General features: G+C 56.5%; 1 long non-coding RNA gene across 1 annotated transcript; it reads right to left on the reverse strand.

Moving 5' to 3' along the window:
• Positions 1-5,587: 5,587 nt before the first annotated feature.
• On the reverse strand, positions 5,588-6,120 carry LOC128138155 (uncharacterized). The gene is made up of 3 exons (XR_008233970.1): positions 6,052-6,120; positions 5,731-5,790; positions 5,588-5,643 (listed from the first exon to the last, which is right to left on the reverse strand). It is a non-coding gene; the product is annotated as an uncharacterized LOC128138155 (long non-coding RNA).
• Positions 6,121-10,162: the final 4,042 nt, after the last annotated feature.

A 10,162-nucleotide genomic window follows, 5' to 3' on the forward strand; every position in this document is an offset into this window, starting at 1 on the left:
ATTGCTGTTTTTTCTTTCTCTGTGTCTCTCTGTCCAGCTTCCTGTCCCTGTCCTTTTTTTTTTTTTTTTTTAAATTCCTCCTTCTCTGCCCTCTACACATCACTCTTTAAATTCCTCCTCCTCTGTCCTGTGGCCTACTGTGATTTGTTCTTTCTCTGTCTCTCCTTTTTCTGGCTCTCGGTCCCTATTTTTCAGTTTCTCCCTCTCGGCCTTGTAGCACAACGTTGTTATTGATCTTTCCTCACCTCTCTCTTGTCCAGCTCCCCGTCCCTACTTTTTAATTCTTCCCTTGCTGCCCTGCGGCCCATTGCTAACTTCACTTTCTCTGTCTCTCTCTGCATGGCTCCTGGTCCCTTCCTTTTTGAAATTCCTCCCTCACTGTCTTGGAGCCCACCGCATTTTTTCCTTTCTCTGTCTCTCTAGCTGGCTCCCTCTCCCTATTTTTCAATTTTTTTCTTTCTCCATCTCTCTGTCCAGCTCTGGATACCAATTTTTTAATTCCTCCTTCTCTTCCCTGCAGCCCATCTTTCTTCCCCCTGCCCCTTATTTGTGTCACCACCACCACCACCACCTCTGGCTCCCTGTCACTGTTTTAATTCCTCCCTCTCCACCCTCAGGCTGTTGCTATACTTCCCGTGTGTGTCACCCTGCATCTGGCCCCCTGTCCCTATCTTTTCATTCCGCTCTCCTCCCTGTAGCCCGACGCTATAACTTTCTTGTGGTGTCTCTCTCTGTGTTTGGCTCTGGATCCCTGTTTTTTCCTTCCTCCCTCCCCTCTCTCTGCCCTGTTGCCCCTGGCTATTTTCTCTTTCTCCATTTCTCTCTGCCCACCCCCTGATCTCTATTTTTTCATTCCTCCCTCTCTGTCCTGTAGCCCATTGCTACTCTTTCTTTCTCTGGCTCCCCGTCCCTGTTGTTCAGTTTCTTCCTTCTCGGTTCTGCAGCACGTTGTGATTCTGTTTCTTTCGTTGACTCTCCTTTCCCAGTCCCTCACTTTTAATTCCTCCCGCTCTGTCCTGTTGACCCTCGGGTTCCCCCTCGCCTTTCTCCACCTTGCTCTCCACCTTGCTCTTTCTTGCTTCCTGGCCCTGTTTTTTAATTCGGCCCTGTTTTTTAATTCCTCCCTCTCTTCCGCATAGCTCGTCGCTTTTTTCTTTTCTCAGTCTCTCTACGTCAGTCTCACTGCCCCCATTTTTAAATTCTTCCTTTCTGCCCTGTACCATGCCGATATTTTTGCCTTTCTCCAACCCTCTCTGTCCAGCTCCCTGTCCCTATTTATTAATTCCTCCTCCTTCCTGCGCCCAGAGCTATTCCCCGCAATTTCTATCTCTCTCTGTCTGGCTCCTTGTCCCCAGTTCTTAATTCCTCCCTCTGGCCCCCATAGCCTGTCTGGATCCACCCCCCCCTTCTCTCTGTTGGGCTCCCTCCCTCCGTTTTAATTCCACAGTCTCTGTCTCGAAGCCCCACACTATTTGTCTGTCTTACTCCATCTCTCTTGTCTGGCTCCCTGCTACTAGTTTTTACTTCCTCCCTATACGTCTTTTAGGCCATTGCTTTCTGCCCCCGCTTTCTCTTTGTCTCCCATTCCCTGTTCTTTATTTCCTCTCTCTTCCCTGTAGCCCACTGCTTGCTTTTCTGTTCTCTATCATGCTCTGTCTGGTCCCCTGTCCCTATTTATCAATTCCTCTCTCTCTGCCCTGTGGCCTGTTGCTTTTTCCCATTTTATTTCTGCCTTTCTTTCTGTCCAGCTCCCTGTCCCTGGTTTTTTAATTCCTCCCTCTCTGCCCTGTCATCTGTGCGGTCTTTTGCCTTTCTCCACCTCTCTCTGGCAAGCTCTCTGTCCCTATTCCTTAATTCCTCACTGTCACCCCTTCTTAATTCTTCCCTCTCTGCCCTGTAGCTTGTACAGTTTGTGTAGCTATGTGTAGCTATGCAGTTTGTTTCCCATGCCCTTGCCCCTTCCATCCATCATTTGTTGTCCTGACTCTCTGTCGTTTCATTCTTCCTTCTGTGCCCTGTTCCTTGTCCCTTTTTTGTGTTTCTGCATCTTTCAGTCCAACTCCCTGCCCTTGTTCTTTTTTCTTCCCTCTCTGTCATGCTGCCTATACCAGGTTTTTCCTGCATCTCCATCCTGCTCCCCATCCTTCCTTGTCAGTTGCTGTCCCGCTCTCTCTTCCTGCTCTCCCTGCTGTGTCTTTCTCCATCCCTGTCGGGCTCCCTGTCCCCGTCCTTCTCTCGCTGTCCCGTTCTCCGCCTCATGCTTTCTGAGTACAGCCCCCACTCTCCAGGAGGCTGCCACTTTTCTCCTCTCTTCTAGCGTGCTGCACCCTGATCGTTTTTGGCAGCCTCCACCTCTGCCCACCAGCTCATCACCCCAGGAGCCAACCAACCGACTGTAAGGTGTCCCAGGGGCAGGGGGAGCAGCGATGGCCTCGAGCCCCAGAGCAGATGCACTCCCAGAACTTACTACATGCATGACTGAATAAACACTCGCCGTCTCCTTTGCACTCCCTCTGCAGGGAGCGAGGGGCTGTGAGGGAGTCCAGGGGAGGAGGTGATGCATTGTGGGGGTCGGGGGATGCCCCCCTGGTGGTCCTGCTGGGCTCCAGCTGTGGGCCAGGGCTGGAGGAGCCCCAGGTGCAGGCAGTGGGGATGATGGTGACAGCCCCTCCCTCTAACGGGGTGGCTGCCTGCAGAGAGGCCGAGGGAGGAGCAGAGCAGTTGTCAAGCACTGCCGGGCTGCGACTGCGCCGAGGGAGAAGGTGAGCTGGGCCGTGTGATGCTCCCCGACCCTGTGTTTCTTCTGCCACGTCCCTGCAGGGCTCCTCATCCCTCTTTTATCGATTTCTCCATCTCGCTGTCCTTTTCCCTTGAAGCCGTGAAAAGCCGAAATCGGGACTCAATAGTCAAAAGACTATTCAGCAGGTATCCTTTATTGCAGCGCTGGGCATACAGGGCATTTCTCCTCCTATTGTGTGTACCTGGTCAGGCTAATTGCATAGTTTATATACAGGTTCTATATATGTATTCAGCAGATTTCTGAGAAAAGTTTTACATATTCATTAGTTTTCTGGGAACTCATTATCATCATATGTAAACGTCCTTCGCGCAGGCGTACTCGAGGTCTCTGGTGGTCTTCAGGAGTCCTCTGGCGGTCTTCAGTAGTTCTCCTTGCTTGTCTGCCGTCTGACCCTTCTCGGATGATTCTGCACAGTGCGATCTTCTGCATATTTGATACAATTTATCCTAAAGAGTGCTTCTTAGTGCTTCTGTTATCTATGCTTACCCTTTGATGTAATCCATATGGATACTTCTAAGCTAAGTTATGGGAGAGGGCTAAAGTCCTAATCTTCTTCAGAAACTGCAAGGCCATCCAAAACCAATTTCTCCTACGTTTTGTAACATACAGAACTTTTATCTACCACCTGTTAGTAAATAATTGGGTCGAGAAATAGCAAGGTCATTGTATTCAGCAAAACACCTTTGCATCGCCCTGTACCTTTCTTTCTCTGCTCCTCAGCCTTTCTCCCTCATTTTATTTTTCCCTTTCTGTTCCTGTATTGGGTCTGGCTGAGATGGAGTTAATTCTCCCCATAGCAGCCCTTGTAGTGCTGTGCTCTGCATCGGTACCTAGAAAGGTGTCGATAACACTCCAGTGTTTTGTCTACTGCTGAGCAGCGCTGGCACAGCATCGAGGCTGTCTCTCCAACATTTCTGCTCCCGTCAACGGCGGGCCGGGGCTGGGCAAGATCTCGGGAGGGGACGTAGCCAGGATAGCTGACCTAAACCAATCAAACAGATGTTCCATGCCATAGGACGTCAGCTTAGATATAAAAGCTAAGTAAAGGGAGACGGAAGGGGGGTGTTTTCGTCTTTTGGAGTGACCGCTACGCATACCGAAGCCCTGCTTCCCAGGAGGCGGTCAGACATCGCCTGCTGACGGGAACTAGAGAATAACATCATTTGTTTTTCTTTGCTTTTGCGCGCGACCTTTGCTTTCACTTTATTAAGCTGTCCTTATCTTGACCCGTGAGCCTTTTGTTATATTTTTCTCTCCCCTGTCCAGCTGAGGAGGGGGAGCGATAGAGCGGCTTTGGTGGGCACCTGGCACCCAGCCAGGGTCAACCTACCGCAGTTTCTTTCTCTCGCTCCCCATCGCTGTATTTTCGTTCTCTGTATCGGCTGCCGCAGTAACGACTGCCAAGTTGTCCCAGGGGAAGGGTGAGCGTACGGGCACCAAGCCCCGGAGCAGACTCACTCCCAGGACTTACACGCATTAACGAATAAACATTTGCTCACCACCCACCGACCGGTGCCTGTAGGAGTCAATTATATGGAACTTAGTGACTGGGTCTGAAAGTAGGGTACACGAGAGCATTCCAGATGCCTTTAGAAGGCCTTGAACAGGGTAAACAAGGAGACAAAAAAAGAAAGTTACCAATTAGAAGAACACAGGTGCACATTCCACGATAAAGGGAACTTGGCACAACCAACCTCAATTAGGCAGTTTATCTTGACCAATTAGATTGAGACAAGTTTCACATGTTTTGATTGATATAACCAATTATGCCTTATGTTTATGCGCGTGTACAGAGTAGTATAACCAATTATGTTTTATGTTTATGCGCGTGGACACTGTATGCTTGCACGCAGCAACCAATCAGAGCTTTTGAGGAACTTAGAGAATTGTATAAGAATGATCTGCTATGCTCAATAAACCGGCGACTTTGATCATCACATTGGTGTGCTGTTGTCTGTCCGCACATGGAATTTCTCTACAGGTGCCCAGCCAATCCCTGAGCTGCAGCATCCCCTGGCCAGCTTCCCTCGTTTATATACTGGGCAGGACATCATATGCTATGGAATACCCTTTTGGCTCATTTGGGTCAGCTGTCCCAGCTGTGTGGACTCCTAGCCTCCACTGGCAGGGCAGTATGAGAAGCTGAAACATCCTTGACTTAGTATAAACACTGCCTCGTGACAACTAAAACATCACTGTTTTATCAACATTATTGTCATGCTAAATACAACCTACAGCACTATACCAGCTATACCCCGGGGTGCTGTGCGTGGGGAAGGACTCTGGGACTGAAGCGAAGGAGAACTTCTGGAGGGCTGCTGGCAAGCGTGGGCGTCAGGCAGCTCTCCGGGCAATCCCGATTCCTTCGGGGGCTGCCATTTCCCCTTTGCGCTCTGCCATTTCCCCTTTGCGCTCTGCCATTTCCCCTTTGCGCTCTGCCTCCCTAAGGAAAAGACTTCCCCAGGGGGTGAACAAAGGTGGCTTCTTCTGGGGAAAGACCCGTCGTCGAGGGGTAAACTTGTAAAACAAGCCTGGGGCCAGGGCGTGCCGAGGGGCGAGCTGTCCTGCAGGCAGCGGGACAGGCCAGGGATGACGCTGTCTGCTCAGCACGCGACACAGCTGACGGACACTGTGGGTTTGGGCTTGTTGTTCCAGCTTTATTAAAATACAGCCGCTTTCCCGAGGAAAGCTGCACCTCTGCCTGGCTCAGCAGCACCCGCAGCACAATGCTCGCAGGCTGCGTCCCCGTGTCCGCTGCACCCTTGGAGAGTTCAGGATGAGGGCGGTCTGAAGTGCCAGGGAACAGATGGCGGGTTCGCTGTCTTCTTGCATGGGCTGAAGAGCTGCAACCGAAAGAAACAGAGCCGAGATGACCCACCGTGTCTGCAGAGACGCCCGGGCGTCCCCTCCAGACCACGCTCCCTACTCACCCCTGCAGATCTCAGCCAGCTTCTCCCTGCTTTGGTCCCTCAGGGGCCGCGCAGCAAGCCCTAGGCACAGAGCGTCGTCAGACCTCCCGCTCCCCAGCATGCTCCCAGCAGCACAGCCCCAGCCCTGCTGCCTGGGCTTGCACGCCCTCCTCCCCCTCGCCAGGGCTGAGCCCAGGGAAGACCAGTAGCCGAGGGGGGTGGGACTGCGCAAGGCGGCCACCAAGCCCACCTGCGTGGGCAGGGGTGGGAGAAGGAGGCCAAGGCCCCGCGCGGGGCAGCTGGGGCTCTGCCAAAAGAGGGACCCCGGGGGCTGTGGCTCACCGATGAACCTCACGGCCACCTCTCGCAAGGTGGCCTGAGCGTCCCCCAGGTATGGCAGGCTCTGGCTCAAGTATTCTTCCGCCCTGCTCCTGTCCCGCACCAGCTGGAGAGAGAGAGCGAGAGGGCACAAGGGTACGGGCATGTCACAGAGCCTCCCCAGTTGGCCGGAGCAGTCCCTCCTCCCGGCAGCCCTCATTCCCCGTCCCCCCCTGGCCATTCCCGTCTCCCAGCCAGGAGCTCTGCGGGAGTGAGTTTGAGAGAGCGCCACAGGCAGAGGGGTCCAAGGGGTGCTGAGACCCCCTCCGTCCCACTGCAAGGCGCACACGGGCCAGGGTCCCCAGGCCCTGGGGCTTGTCCTCACCAAGCACTCTCCAATCCTCCATGTCTGCTGTGTCTGCACCAGGTGTTTGAGCTCTTTCCACTTGAGGAGCTCTGCGGTGGTGATGAGGGCTTCCCCAGAGACCTGGAGAGCAGCAGAAGCTGGGAGATGGCACCACGGTCTGGGGAAGGAGAGCTGGCGTCCCCCTCCTCTGGGCTTTGCTCCTGGGGTGATCCTGCCCTTGGGAAGCTGGGACATGCCCTGGCCCAAACATCTGGGGGTGTCCTGGGCACAGCCCTGGGGGACAGGGATCGAGGCTGAAAACCTCTGGCCTCTGACACCTGCAGGGACAGCAGGGAAGCCTGTAGGGACGTGCGTATTCATGCCTCGGGCCACGGGCTGCTGCTGAGCCCTGCCGGAGCAGGGAAATGTCCATGCCAGCTTCTCTGCCCCTGCTCACGCTGGTTCTGCAGGGACCCTGCCTTAGGAGGAGGGCTGAGTGGAGGGAGCGTGGCTGGGAGTGGATCCCACCTCCCCTTCTGCCTCTGCAGCAAGAGGCACTGGGGGATGAGGAGGGCAGCGGTGGAAGCGGTGCAGGGACGGAGGGGAGCCCTGCCCTGCCCTCAGCGACTCGGTCAGTCGGACCCCGAGATGACACACGCTCCCAGAGTCCGCGTGCCAGCAGCTCTTGGCCCTGGTGCCCGGGGGGTCAGCACGCCTTTCCCTGTGTCGCCGGCCAGCTTTGGAATCTCTACCTTGGCCACGCTGTCGGTCTCATCACACATGTGAAAGAAGAGCGGGAGAAGGCCCCTTCGCACTTTCTTCTTCATCCTCCTCTTGTCATTCCCCACCACAGTCTGCATCACATCTCGGAAGAGGCTGATGGAGAGCTCTCTCATCTGGCTGGACTCCTGGTAGGGAGAAGGGGAGGGGGACTTGAGAAACAGCCACTGCCTGCTTACTGTGAGCATTAGCCCGAGGGCAGGTGTGTGGGGAGATGCTCTGGGGGAGGGCTCTGCGCGCAGGAGCTGTGGCAATCTGTGGTCCTGCCTGGCAGCGCAGCTGGGGAGCCCTCGGGGCTCTGAGAGCAGCTCTTGGCCCACAGGTGCTTTGCACAGGGGCCAGGCTGGGCCCCAGCACAGGGGACTCAGGTCGCCCGGGGTCATCAGCCTGTCGGCGGAAGCCATGCTGGGCTGCAGAACCCAGAAGCCATCCCACAAGAGCCCGAGGGAGAAAGGAGAGAAGTCCCTGCCGTGAGTGCTGCTCACAGGGCTGGGCTGAAGGGCAGCTGTCATTGCAGGGTGCCCATCTGCAGGGTTCAGGCTCCCACATCAGCCTTACGTCATCAAAGAGGGGTAGGAGCTCCTCCGCCAGCTGCAGAGCCATGGCGCTGGCCTCCGTCCTCTTCAGGTGACCCATCACGTTTCTGAAGACCATCAGGACCTTCATCTTGATATCTGTGTTGCCGTTGTGGAACACCTCGGCGATGTGTGGCTGGAGGACCTGTATTTTTCCTGCCTGTATGAAAGACAGAGTTTCCTCTTTGTGAAACGGTCCGCGACCACCCTGGCGAGAATGCTCTGGTTGCTGAGCTCCAGCCTCCTGTCTGGCTTCCTGGCAGGTGGCGGCACAGGAGTCTCTGTGGCAGCCTCCTGGTAGGTGGTGGCCGTGGGCACACTGCTGGGGACGCGGGAGAGCAGGGCTAGGTCGGGGAGGGCAGGAAAGCAAAGGCTCCCTGCCCCCTGCTCAGCCACCCCCTTTTGCCACAGGCCCGAAGGGACAGATGGCTTGGTAACCCTCTGTGCCTGGAAAGCTCCCCAGGCAGCCACCAGGCCCCACCATGGCAGGGAGGGCATTTGGAGCAGTCACCCCACCACCCGACTCCCAGCCAAGGCCAAGCGACAGCCTTACCCGCTGCCCCAGCGCCTGGCTGCCAACATGGCTCCCCTTTATGATGCCCTGCTCACCAAGTCAGGTCTCTCCGACAGCGTGATGAGGCTTTCGAGCAACAGGGAGACCGTCCGCAGGCTTGGATGCCCCTGGTAGCTCTCAATGTGGGACTCATCACCAGAATCCTCTGACTGGATCTCACTGGAGGCCATCGGCTGAAACAACACAGCTGTGAGATCCTGGCAGAGCCTGCAGGGCTCGTTGAAGGTGATCAAGACCCTTTCCGGTAACTCACAGCCAAGTGAGGGGTGCAGGCGTCCTCCGCGGCCGAGGTGACCGGGCTGTGTGATTCCATGCCCTGGAGTTTGCCGAGTTGCTCCTTGAAGACCACCTCCAAAGTCCGGGGCGTGGACAACATCGCCTCCCACACGGCCGTGCCGGTGCTGCAAGCCAGAGCGCTCTGTCAGCAGGGCTGCCTCGGCCACAGCAGCATGGCCTGGGTCAGCCCCGCATAAGGCAGACCCTACCCCTCGGCTGGGATGCCCTGGGCCAGCAGCAGAAGGCTGAGGCGGTGTTCCCCGTGGGGCTGGGAGGAGCGTGGTGGCAGGGCTCTGGGCTGGCTTGGCCAGCTTTGGCTGCTGCGGGCCTGGCCGACCCACCAGGGCTGGAAGGCGTGGTGGGATGGAGGGCCCTGCTCCTCGGGGTGTCCTGCAGTATTCCTTGGGTCTGGCAGCCAGAGAGTCTCCGGGCCCCTCTCCCCATGGGGAAGAAGCCCTCAGGGCTGTCAGGGCCAGTACCTGTCTGCTGACGGAGAGAACTTCAGCAGGCTCGTGACCACTTGGATGGGGTAGCAGTCGCTCATCAGGAGAAGTAGTGACTCCACGCTCTGCCGGGCTGACTCCGTGTTGATGCATCCCAGGTTTCTGTGGATGCAGCTCGTGATCTTTGGCACCTGGAGAGGACACAGGTGAGGATGGTGCTGGCACTGGAGTGCAGCCATTTCCTCCGCTGCCCTTCCCATCCCTCTCTGCTGCCTTCCGGTGGCTTGCGGTGCCCGAGACAGCTGGGTTTGGGAGGGAGGGATGGAGGGAGGAACAAGGCCTGACAGGGCTGAAGGGCAGGGCAGTGCGGCCACAGGCCACTTACATCCGCCAGCCAGAAGTCAGGGTCTCTCATGACCTCGTGCAGCACTTTTCTTGCCGCCTCCTTCTCACGGATGCTGGAGTCTCTCATCGCCTCGATGGCCACAAGGATGATGTCTGCCCTCTCAGAAGATGTGAGGTATTTTGCAAAGGACTATGGGAGGAAGGAAGGGAGCGAAGACGCGTCACACCGAGTGCCCTGACGGTGCTGCTTCGCTGGGCAAGTGCGAGCGGCCCTGGCGAGAGATGGCCGGCAGTGCTGGCTGGCAGCAGTGCCCGCAGGAAAGCTGGCCGCAGGGGCTGCAGTCACTGGGTGGGGGAGGACGAGAAGAGAGGGCCCCCAGGGTGAGGGGGGAGGGTTGGGCTCCTGGGCACAGTGTGCTGGCCCTCCAGAGAAGCAGGGCTTGCTGGTGGCCAGGAGGGCTGGAGCTGCTGCTGGTGGGACACTGGAGTGCAGCCCTCGCATGGTCCCTGCTCAGGGACAGCAGTGAGGCCATGCCAGCCCCGCCGATTCTGGATGCCTTTGCTGACACAAGTCCCCGGCTGACGGCAGGGACAAGAGCCCCGGCAAGGGGGAAGCTCATTACCATGTCTTTGATGGCAGTCACACGCAGCAAGGAGGTGGTCTCGTCTTCCCAACGGAGCCGCAGTGCTTTAGCCTTTAGCGTTGACCTGCCTAAACAGCGGGGAGGGACAAAGAAGAGTCAGTAAGACACAGCAGCTTTGCCAGCAAGCTTACCGAACGGCCCTGAGAGCTGCT

Source organism: Harpia harpyja, assembly GCF_026419915.1.
Source record: "Harpia harpyja isolate bHarHar1 chromosome W unlocalized genomic scaffold, bHarHar1 primary haplotype SUPER_W_unloc_3, whole genome shotgun sequence".
NCBI classification, from domain to species: Eukaryota; Metazoa; Chordata; class Aves; order Accipitriformes; family Accipitridae; genus Harpia; species Harpia harpyja.